Source organism: Podarcis filfolensis (genome assembly GCF_964270895.1).
Source record: "Podarcis filfolensis genome assembly, chromosome: 12".
Lineage (NCBI taxonomy): Eukaryota > Metazoa > Chordata > Lepidosauria > Squamata > Lacertidae > Podarcis > Podarcis filfolensis.
In genome coordinates, this window is record NC_139614.1 from 23,178,026 (window position 1) to 23,190,631 (window position 12,606).

Sequence of the window (12,606 nt, forward strand, 5' to 3'; positions counted from 1 at the left end):
CCAGCGCCGAGGGCCTTCTGGCGGTTCCCTCATTGCGAGAAGCAAAGCTACAGGGAACCAGGCAGAGGGCCTTCTCGGTAGTGGCACCCGCCCTGTGGAACGCCCTCCCTTCAGATGTCAAAGCGATCAACAATTACCTGACATTCAGAAGACATCTTAAGGCAGCCCTGTTCAGGAAAGTTTTTAATGTGTGATTTTAGTGTATTTTTGGTTTCTATGGAAGCTGCCCAGAGTGGCTGGGGAAACCCAGCCAGATGGGCGGGGTACAAATAATAAATTATTATTATTATTATTATTAGCAACAATTGTGTAATTAAAGAAAATGGAAATCAAAAGTCGGACAACAAACAGCCACTTTCTTGCAGTGACCCAAATACAGAGAGAAAGATGATTGCTGCACTTGAGGACATCAGAAGCAGATATTTAGCAGACGTCACATTCTTTTAAATATATACAATACACAATTGTGCAGTTAAAGAAAATGAAAATGAAAAGTCAAACAACAAACAGCCACTTTCTTGTGTTACCCCAAATAGAGAGTGAGAGAGAGATGATTGCGGCTCTTGAGAACATGAGAAGCCTCAGGGGTCCAGACCAAAGGCCTATAGCAGGGATAAGGAACCTCACACCCAGAACCCAAATGCAGCCATCCAGGCTCACTCTCCTTCCCAGGACACGCCCTTGCCTTCCTTTTATCCATCCCCAGTGACATGCGGTCACGACTATGGAAACTAGGCTAGTACCCCAAATGTTCCCCTGGTGCCTCCTGCCCAAGGCCTGGAAAGTTTCTGAACAGCTTAGGGGGAAGGTGCAAGGCTCACCCTTGCAATCAGTCTCCCTTGGAAGCCTCTGGCCCAAGGAGTTTAAGGTGGTGTACATGTTTCTCCTCCTTTTATTAACCCCCCCAACCCAGTTAGGCTGAGAGGCCCAAGGTCACTGTTATAAGAATTTTAAGGTCTCAAATATAGAATAAATATTCATAAATGCACACATATCTCAATATATGAACCATGTGTCTGAAATAGTGTGGGAGGGCAATCCTGAAGCCCTTTTGACTCTCCCAATGACCTCAAATATTCCTCTGCAGTAAGGGAGGCAAATGGGGAAAGCCTTCCCGTTGTCATTTTTTGCTTGCAAATCCTGTCTTAAGGGCACATTTGTGTATGAATAAGGTGAGCCTGTGACCTGGTTTCAGGAACTAAAGTATTAACCATCACAAAAGAATGGCCAGACTGCCTGGGTAATGCAATCAGTGACCATTATCAGGTATCCTGGGAGGCAGGATTTTTGCTGTAGACCGCCTCCTTCTGTGATGTATGTATGATGTTTTAGGGGGGTGGTCTTGGGCTACAGGGTGGACAATTTCAAAATTGCTTAGGGAAGTTTTTAACATTTGAAGTTTTATTCTGTTTAATGTTTTGTTGGTAGCCGCCCAGAGTGACTGGGGAAACCCAGCCAGATGGGCGGGCTACAAATAATAAATTATCATCATCATCATCATCATTTATTTATTTAAAAGTCTATATAAGGGCTTGCGCACCATTGTTCAGAGTTCTCCTCCCTCCTGTATGTGGTGAGTGGGGACCCTGTTGCAACAGTTCCTTGAATAAAGATAAGGCTTACTAGCTGCTTTGCTTCTCAATTTTCTTCTTTGGCGATCACTCTTAGCCGAGTAAAATTGTCTTCCATAAACACGGTTTTAACAATGAGTCCGTAAGTGACTGTGGAGGCCAGTTCTGGATCCACACGTCCTTCCACAGTAGGGACATTGGTTTCCGGGCGGGAGTTGATCAGTGTGGATTTGCCAAGCGTGCCTTCCTCTTAGCACATTTCTCCTTTGCGTCCTGAGTTCGAGTGTCTTCAAAGCCCATGACACCTTCGGTAAAGGCTCTTCTACAACTGGCGCGCTCACAGGCCAGTGTTTCCCAGTTGTCAGTGTTTATACTACATTTTTTTAGATTTGCCTTGAGACAATATACTCTGGTTGGCCTCTGTTATTTCTTCTACCGATAGGGAACCCACTTAAGGACTCTATATGGGCTCTGGAATACCCCATAATAAGGGAAAGGGAGCAGTTTTTCTTATAACAGTCACCCAGGGATTTTACCTGCTGGGAATAATGTGTCCTTGCATTAGGATAATGGCTGTAACTTGCTTGGATGGAGAGAGGTATGTGTGGGAAAATCCTGAATTTTGCCTGGCTTGAAAGTAGCCTACTTTACAAAGGCAAGGATCATATCAGTTGCTCCTCAAACTTTTGTGCCTCTGACCATGTCCACCATCTTTATATCTTTCCTCTGCCCCCAGGTCGCCCATGTGTGAGAATGTGCCCCCAGGGCTTTAAAAATGTTCCCAAGTCCTGTCCCATCTGGTCCAGCATCCTTTTCCGAGATGTTAACAGGGAGCATGAGCACAACATCATTCTCCTCACTTGTGATTCCTAGCCAACAGTTACTCAGAGGCATACTGCCTCCGACAATGCAAGGATAATATAGTCATCGTGGCTAATAGCCATTGATAGACTTATCCACTATGTAATCAAAGACTAACAGGTTTCTAGGGAACAGGAAAGACCTGCTGGATCAGGTCACAACCTTCATTTAGCCTCCTGCAATGACCAAAGAGAGAACTATAGTGGAGGCGGGCTTAGACCTAATCACACAATTGGGTCCACTTAGTTCAGTAATGTTCACACTCACAGTGAGTGACTCTCCAAGCAGGCCGGGTCATCATCTCCACCAGTGACAAAATTGGCAGGTGGGCGTAGCCGCCCATCTGTCCATCACAGTGACACCTGGTGACATCTTTTGGCCTATGCAAATTGAAATCAAGTCATGCAGAGACATACGCTAGAGCAGGCATCCCCAAACTTGGCCCATCTCCAGATGTTTTTGGGACTACAATTCCCATCAGCCCTGACCACTGGTCCTGTTAGCTAGGGATGATGGGAGTTGTAGTCCCAAAACATCTGGAGATGGGCCAAGTTTGGGGATGCCTGCGCTAGAGCTCTTCAAAGCACTCCGCAAGAAAGACCTGGCCGATCGGCAGACGTCGTGGAGTTCTTGCAGAATGCTCTGCCAGGGACTTCTCAAGAACCAAGAGTCTTGCAAATAACATTGCAGACTGTTCTGCAAGACCTGACAATCGGCTGATAGCTGGGTGTTGCAAAGGGTTTTGGAGGTGCCCTCGATCAGCTCTTCAGTAGTGTTTTCAAAACACTTTCAGGGCATTTGAAGGTGAACCTGGCCATGCATTAAGCAGTTTTTGAGGTCTTGCTTGTTTGCTTACCTTTAGGATCAGTTAGGATGGTGGGCAGGGTCTTCTCAGGGACAACCCCTTCCCTACAAAACTAATTTTCTAAGGATATGCAATTGGCGCCGTTTTTTAAAATCCACAGCAATTAATTTGTTCCCGTTGTTCTTAGGTCACTGCCATTTTAGAATATTATTTTATTACAAATTTATTTACAAATGTATAAATATTCATTTAAATCTGCTAGTTTTAAAATATTATGTTAGTTTTAGATTGCTTAGTTATTTTGTGCTAGGCTGTCTCTTTACATTGGTTTGTAGAATGTTTTAACAAAATAAAGGAATCTTTGTCACAAGTAAGATGCAAGATGAATCGTAATGTCATACCTAAAGTACAACCTCTGAAACCCTTGTGTTTTGCTCGTTACTTTCTGCTAAAGTTCACAAAGGGCATTGAGAAGCATGCAGAATAACCCTGCATCAAACTCTGGGTTATGCAGAAGTTCATGTCAAACAAAACCTTTCTGCCATATCACCACTAATCTGCCCACAAATCCTGTTTGCTGGCCTGAGGAAAGCATCTAAAATGGAGAAACAAATTGCGACAACATACCATGTCATGATCTTCCTGGCCTGCCAATTTTCATACCAATTGTTTGGGGAAGGATAGTAACTTCAGGTGGGGGGGTGCACCTTGCGCCCTCTTCAACTCAGCTCTCACCTGTGGCTCCTAGAAGCTGTCAGCATGCCACAGTGGCCACATCCTGGGAATGGCTTGAACTGAGCTGTTAAACCAGGTGAGGGCAGCCAAAGGGTATCAAACTCTTGGTGAGTCAGGAACTTCCCCTGCAGGCACTGGCAGACTGAACAGACAACAGCAGTAGTGGATCCAATGGTCAAGAAAACAGTTTCTGCACACATTGTAGAGGGAAGTGTGGGGCAGATGGGGCTTGCCACCCTGGGAAGTAGCTCATCTAGGAGGGGTGGAATTCTGATCCCCAACCTCTACTGCTTTGTAGGATATCTTTAGGAGAAGAAAAGGCTAAGGGAGTGAACCCTACACAAATCCGGACTGAAGTCCCTAGGATGGATGGATGGTGTCTTGTACACTTCCTTCCTTTAAAGCCCTAAACAGCCTCGGCCCAGTACAGTGGTACCTCGGGTTACATACACTTCAGGTTACAGACTCCGCTAACCCAGAAATAGTACCTTGGGTTAAGAACTTTGCTTCAGGATGAGAACAGAAATCGTGCTCTGGTGGCGTGGCGGCAGCAGGAGGCCCCATTAGCTAAAGTGGTGCTTCAGGTTAAGAACAGTTTCAGGTTAAGAACGGACCTCCGGAATGAATTAAGTACGTAACCAGAGGTACAACTGTATACCTGAATTAGCATCTCCACCCCCATCGTTCTGCCCAACACTGAGGTCCAGCTCTGAGGGCCTTCTGGCAGTTCCCTCACTGCAAGAAGTGAAGTTACAGGGAACCACGCAGAGGGCCTTCTCAGTAGTGGCACCCGCCTTGTGGAACGCCCTCCCATCAGATGTCAAGGAAATAAACAATTATCTGACTTTTAGAAGACACCTGGAGGCAGCCCAGTTTAGGGAAGTTTTTAATGTTTGATGCATTACTGTATTTTAATATTTTGTTGGAAGCTGCCCAGAGTGGCTGGGGAAGCCCAGCCAGATGGGCGGGGTATAAATAATAAATTATTATTATTATTATTATTATTATTATTATTATTATTATTATTCCTTCTGACAACTCCTGCAGCAAAGCTGGTGCCAAACCTATTGCTCTGCTTTCCTTTGGACCACAGCAGTGAAGCCGAGAGGGTGCGGGGGTCTTGTCAACTGGGCAGCCCAGGATCTCCATACACACTGCCCAGGGTTGTGCCTCAGGGAGGTCACTTCAGTGCTGCTCGCCTCTAGAGGCGCACTCCATTATCTCTCAGCTAGAAAGAGGAAAATTGGTATAGCAAATGAAAGGAAAATCCCACCTAAGCTCTCATGTGCTTGATTTAAAGAGAACTATCTGCTCGCTTGCCTTGGTATATTTTGGGGGGAAGGGGGTTGATTACACAAGGATGCTAATGTCATCTGAAGCTTATATGTGTGTGTGTGAGAGCGCAAGAGAGAGAGCGATTGTGGCATGAGGGAGAGCTCATACTGTGTGGTCCTGAAACAATGGCTGCTGGAAGCAATCCTTTGAACCACGCATAATTCTTCACGCTATGTTATTTGTCTTGTAATTATCACCCACCTGCTCTATTATGTATAATTCACAAGCTCCCTGCTGTTCACCAGTCTTGCTTGTCACACTGAACTGGAAATTTGCAGCAGCACTTTCCGCAAAAGCACAGGCTTCTGATCTTTTCCAGAACGTAGTCACAATGTATCATGAAGAAGCAACCATTAGATCTGCTCACCGCCGGAACTAGAAATATCAATGCTCAGTCAGGGAGAGCATGAGACTCTTAGTATCAGGGTCACGGGTTTGAGCCCCATATTGGGCAAAAGATTCCGGTATTGCAATGGGTTGAACTTGATGACCTTCATGGTCCCTTCCAACTCTATGATTCTTTGTTCCTATAAGACTGTTATGTTCCTTGACGCCCATATTCTATTAAAAACTTGGGTGTGATTAATTCTATCCATGCTTGAAGTTGCAGGGTTCACACAGTGGAAAGCTCTGCAATAATTTTCCCCACACATGCACACACACAGCAGTTCCATGGACCATTACATAAACAATGGAATGGATATATTCAGCAGCAAACTAATTATCAGGGGGAAGAGAGAGGAAGAAGAAGAAGAAGAAGAAGAAGAAGAAGAAGAAGAAGAAGAAGAAGAAGAAGAAGGAGGAGGAGGAGGAGGAGGAGGAGGAGGAGGAGGAGGAGGAGGAGGAGGAGGAGGAGGAGGAGGAGGTTCGTTATAATTAGCGAACAGTGTATCTTTTGAGAATATGATAGTAGATCCTAGAGCAGTGTTTCCCAAAGTTGGGTCTCCAACTGTTTTTGGACTACAACTCCCATCACCCTTGGAGATTTTAAAGCAGAGGTTGGACGGCCATCTGCCATGGATGCTTTAGCTGAGATTCCTGCAATGCAGGGGGTTAGACTAGATGACCCTTGGGGTCCCAAAGGCACTATCCAATAGGCACCTGTCTCATTCCAGAAAGCACCCCCAAATCACAGGGATCACTGCTAGCTGTGATGGTGGTGGAATACACATGATAAACAACAACATATTGCTGTTCAACTATAACATTTGTGATATCAGGAACGTGCTGTGCTGTAAGATGATTGCCTGTAAAGGCCACAAGAACTTTTAAACATGATTGTAAAATAAACACATAATTTCCATATGTCTACTAAGTCTTCAACTCATTCATTAAGCATAATTATCAGCTGGCATTTCTTCATAATTCTCTGTGGCCTACATATGAATGTGGTCTGCTAGCATGTGACATTTTCATAAAATTAAACGTGTTAGGGTTAAACTTTGAAATAATAGTTCAGAGTGAGGGTTTTTAACTCAAATTCATGTTTGGTTTGATTAATCCAACCTTTAACCAAAAAATCCATGGATTGTATGTTTAGTATTCTTGATCCAGAACATCTAGATTGATTTGACTCCCTGGTTATTTCCAATACAACCCTAAGATTTATGTAAATGACAAGGCAGTGTCATGCAGATGGGCCCAATGAATGAGTTTTGCCGAGAAAAGATAAAGTATGTTTGCAGCCCCTAACATCTGTATACTTTCAGAAGCAAAGTGGGCCAGTGTGGTGTAGTGGTTAAGAGCGGTGGACTCATAATCTGGTGAACCAGGCTCGCTTCCCTGCTCCTCCACATGCAGCTGCTGGGTGACCTTGGGCTAGTCACACTTCTTTGAAGTCTCTCAGCCCCACTCACCTCACAGAGTGTTTGTTGTGGGGGAGGAAGGGAAAGGAGAATGTTAGCTGCTTTGAGACTCCTTTGGGTAGTGATAAAGTGGGATATCAAATCCAAACTCCTCCTCCTCCTCCTCCTCCTCTCTTCTTCTTCTTCTTCTTCTTCTTCTTCTTCTTCTTCTTCTTCTTCTTCTTCTTCTTCTTGCAGTTCCGACTTACAATGCCATCGAAGAGATCAAAGGAGCTGCAAACATTTTTGGCCTGTTCACCAGGTAGTTGATGCAGGTAGTTATTTGTCTCAAAGGGAATTAAACTCAGTGTCCCATGCAGTCTAACTTTGCTGAGGAATGCATCTAATGACTAGGTACAGTACTGGAACAATCAGATCCAAGTTCCTCTGTTGCAATAGTAAGAAACTGTCTAACCTTTTCTTACATGCTGGTTGGACAAAGAGCACCTAAAACAGAGTTGAGGGCCCTGGGCTCTTCAGACCTGAGGTCCTCTAGATATTGTTGGACTACAGTTCACATCATACCTAATTTAGCTGCATTGTAGACAAATGGAAGTATGATGAGAAATAATTAAAGAATTACTTTTGGAAGTATGATTAGTCTTCTGTGACGGACTATGGTGGAACCCAGGTTCAAATTCCCATGTAGTCATAATGAACCTCACTGGGTGATTATGGACAACTCATTGCATCTCAGCCTCACCTACTTCACAGGGGTGCTGTGAACATAAGATTATGAGGATGTGGGGACGGTGCTCATTGCTGGAAAGTTGGGGTGTAAATGCAACATATAAACAAAGGAGGAGGCCTTCAAATGTTTCTGCCCCAAAGGTCTAGAACAAAAATATCAGACTAAAAGTAATAAAATATTGCCCCACCGACTGACTTTGAAAAAAGAATTTTAGAACAGCTCTGTCCAGAAGTATATCAAGCCCGGGACAGGTAGCAGAACTTCTCTCCTGAAATCTCCAGCGAGTCTTCCTCTTCATCAGCACAAAGTACACCTAGGCCTCTGTTGAAGAACAACTGGGGTGCCAATGGATGGCAAGACCTGACTCTAATGAAGAGTGCCACCTGCTGGCACTGCCTACCATGAATGAATCTGCCGTCATGCGGCTGAAATAGCTCGATGCAAAGCATAACAAGCAACACCTTCCAGCCAGCTTTCCAACGTTGAGCAAACAAGACACATCTGGATGAAAATGCAGCTCTCTTCTACAAAGTGTCAGGTTTTTCTGTTGAGCAAACCTGCTTTATCGTGGGTGGCGCTGTGGTCTAAACCACTGAGACTCTTGGGCTTGCCGATCAGAAGGTTGGCGGTTCGAATCCCCGCGACGGGGTGAACTCATGCTGCTCTGTCCCACCTCTTGCCAACCTAGCAGTTCGAAAGCACATCAAAGTGCAAGTAGATAAATAGGTACCACTGTGGTGGGAAGGTAAACAGTGTTTCTGTGTGCTCTGGCTCCCATCATGGTGTCCCATTGTGTCAGAAGCAGTTTAGTCATGCTGGTCACATGACCCAGAAAGCTGTCTGTGGACAAACGCCAGCTCCCTTGGCCTGAAAGCGAGATGAGCACCACAACCCCAGTCACCTTTGATTGGACTTAACCGTCCAGGGGTCCTTTACTTTTCTTTACCTATTGCTGCAGTAGTAAAGCTCTGAGGCTTTTGCCTATAATCAAGTGATATAGAAATTTTATGAAATAAATAAATATCCTCCACCTCTCTGGGCTCCAGTTGCTGAGTCACAATAGTCCAGCATAGATTTCTGAATTAAAATTGTAAATGGAGTTTTAGAGGATTTTGTATAAAGCATTTTGGGTCTGAACTAATGCGGTGACCATGTTGGTACTGGAAATATTTTTTTTAAAAATGTCCAGTAGCACCTTAGACACCAACTAAATTTGTTCTGGCTATAAGCTTTCATGTGTATGCACACTTGTTCAGATACACTGAAACAGAAGTCACCAGACCCTTATATAAAGTGGGAGGGTGGGGTGGGGTTTTTCTCAGAAGGGTAGTAGGAGATGGGTGATTGACTCAATGGGTATGGTAAACCTGTTGACGACTGGTTGGTACTGTGTAAGACTCCAGACCTCACTTTCATCTTATTGGGATCTGTAGCAATAAATTTTTTATTGTCTCTCATCCAGTGGGATACCCTGGCTGCCAACTGAGGAAAGGTGAGGGGGAGAAACACAAAACCTTCCCTCATAGGAAAGTTCGCCATGTTTCCTGGGAGTCCACACTATTCATCACTGTCCTTCAGAAGAGGACCACTCCTTATCAGCGAAACACTAAGCCAAGGCAGCTGCTCTCATAAGTGCCTGCCCTTTCAAATCCGCATAAAAGTAAAACAGATATGCTCCTTGCCTGTAAGTTGCAATTAACACTGCTGAGTCAACTGTCTTTAAAACTGTCCTGAAATATACTCAGAGTCGCAAAGTGATTTCATGCTCTTTATTCAGCTCATAGTGGTGAGGAGGAATGAATGAAAGTCCCCTCAAAGTATCTGCTTTATATACATTATTTACACAATGGGCTGCACATGACTGGCTAATTCCGGAATTCTACTGTAAGCCAATCAGGTTGTGGATTCACTTCTATCTGGAGCATGATTGGGTGGTTCCTGCGAACCAATCATACTGCTGCCTTGTTCTAGGACCAATCAGACTGCTGCATTCTGAATCCTATTGTTCTAGGATCAATCAGACTGCTGCCTTTTGGATCCTATTGTTCTAGGACCAATGAGACTGCTGCAGTTTGGATCCTATTCAACTCAGTACATAACATGTGCAAAAATGAAAACAAACAAATTAGAGCAAAAAATTGCTTGCATTAGCAACTAGTGTAGTGTAGACTTCTTAGCCGGCCTTTCCCTTGCTGCACTGTAAATAATTCTCTGTAAACTCCAAGCTTACAGACTCTGAAAGCACAAACGTTGATTCAACAAATGGGTCACCAACCTTTTTTAGGACTGGTGGGCATATTTTCAATTTCGAGAAAGTACTATGGGCGACAGTCAGAAAATGGCTGCTGGGGGTGTGGGTGTGCGGCATGACACAAAGAGCAGGCAGAGGGACATAGCATGATACTCTATCAGGGAGAGGGCTCTCATTGTTGTCCCCCCAGTACGAGGAAAAATATACAAAACTACGCCAATATACAAGGTGGCAACCGCACACTCACTCTCTCAACACAAACCAATGCTTCAAGTTAAAAGAAAGGAGTTTCCCACTAAAGCTGACTCAGAAACTCCAGCGGGTGCAGAATGCCACGGCGAGGCTCCTTACGGGGTCCTTGCCGCGGGATTACATTCATCCAGTGATTTGCCAGCTGCACTGGCTCCAGGTGGAGTACAGGGTCAAGTTTAAGGTGCTGGTTTTGACCTTTAAAGCCCTATGCAGCCTAGGACCCTCATACCTATGGGACCACCTCTCCTGGTATGGCCCACGGTCCACAAATAACAACACTTTGGAGGTCCCAAGCCGCAAGGTGGTTAGATTGGTCTCAACTAGGGCCAGGGCCTTTTCGGTACTGGCCCCAACTAGGTGGAACGCACTGTCACAAGAGACCAGGGCCCTGCGGGACTTGACATCTTTCCGCGGGGCCTGCAAGACAAGGCCTGTTCCTCCTGGCCTTTGGTTTGGATTCAGTCTGACCCTTATGTTTCCCACCGCTTAAGGTTTTGATTTTTGGGCTACTATTAAAATGAGGCTGCATTTTAAATTGTATTTTAACCCGTATAAATAGTTTTTTTGTTTGTTTCTTGTTTGTTTCCCCCCTATTATGTTTTATTGTAATTTTATTGGTGTTAGCCGCCCTGAACCCAGCTCAGGCTGGGGAGGGTGGGGTATAAATAAAAAATTATTATTATTAAACATAAGGAAGAATTTTCTGATAGTTATAGCTGTTCCAAACGGACTTCTTTGGGACGTTGTGGACTCTCCTTCATTTGAGGTTTTTAAGCAGAGTTGGGATGGCCATCTGTTATGGATGCGTTAGTTGAGATTTCTGCATTACAGAGGGTTGGACTAGATGGCCCTTCCAAGTCTTATGATTCTATGACCTTGGGTTATAAACTAAAATATGCATGTTAGGCATACCTGATCCTATAGAATACAACTTGACTCAAATGCTTAACTGTGCTTAAAACCACGAATTTCACAAGAGACACATATTCATAGCGGAGCGCATGCAACTCTTCTGAATCCTTGTTTTTGACATGGAGCGACTTATGTTTTTTACAAGCTTAACCAACTGAGGAATAGGCAAATGTCACACAGCCCATCTTAACCCTTTCCGGACCGGGTGGGCGGGGCTTCCCAATGCGTTAGTACCGTATTTTCTTGCTGATGTTTCTGCAGCATGAGCAAAAATAGATAAAAAGTCATTATTTCGAGTCAATGGTTTGCCAAGATTAAACTGCCGTCCGCTGAGTCCCGTTCTGCCTTTGCTTGGTGCAACATTAAAAATAAAATAAAAATCTAGCCAACTAAGGCTTCTTCTTGCTCCCCTATGTATATTTACTTGGGAGTAGGCGCCACAGACGTCGGTGTCTTTCACCGCTGAGCAAACGTGCATGGGACCGGGTTGCACGTGAATTCAGGCTCCGGCAGTAGATCTAGGAAAAGAATCGGGAGCTGGAAGGGACCTACTTCCTGTCATTGCAGGCGATCTCTTATTGGTCGGGCTTGGGATGGAGCAGCCGCAGAGGAAAGAGCGGTAAGAGTAGATCGCGCATGCGGAAATGCCGGTGCTGCAAAGAGCAATAGGAGTGGGTAGGGGGGAGGGGAGAGGTGCTGGAAATATGATCGTTGGTCCTTGAACTTGTCAGATCAACAGATCTTCTCTCCATAATAAGATAACAATGCATCTTTTACAGCATGCAGTCTTTCCAGGACTGCGGGGGGGGGGGGTGCGGTCAGAAATGAAGATTACGCTGGTTTGCCTTCTGCCTATCTCATAGTCATTATAAAATCAGCCCTTGACGTCCAGATGTCAGGATGGGAGATTATTAGTAACGTCACACAAATACCGCTCCCTGCTCCCCAATCTGAAGTGTGCAACATTTTAAAGGATTTGGGCATCTGTAATGAAGGCGCAATAACACAAAAGGGCTATTAACAGCTTCCATTTATTTTGCATGATGAATACGTATAATGCAGTACCATGGGCAGATCCTTGCTTTACAAAGAACAAAGCTGAACAAAAATGAACCATCTTAACAAGGAGGGGGCAGGGATTCAGATGCCATGAAATATTTTGGTTTAAACCAGGGTTTCCCAAACTTGGGTCTCCAGCTGTTTTTGGACTACAACTCCCATCATTCCTAGCTATCAGGACCAGTGGTCAGGGATGATGGGAACTGTAGTCCAATAACTGGAGACCCAAGTTTGGGAAACCCTGGTTTAAACCATGTTGGTTGCCTGTTCGTATCCTACAAGGTACTATT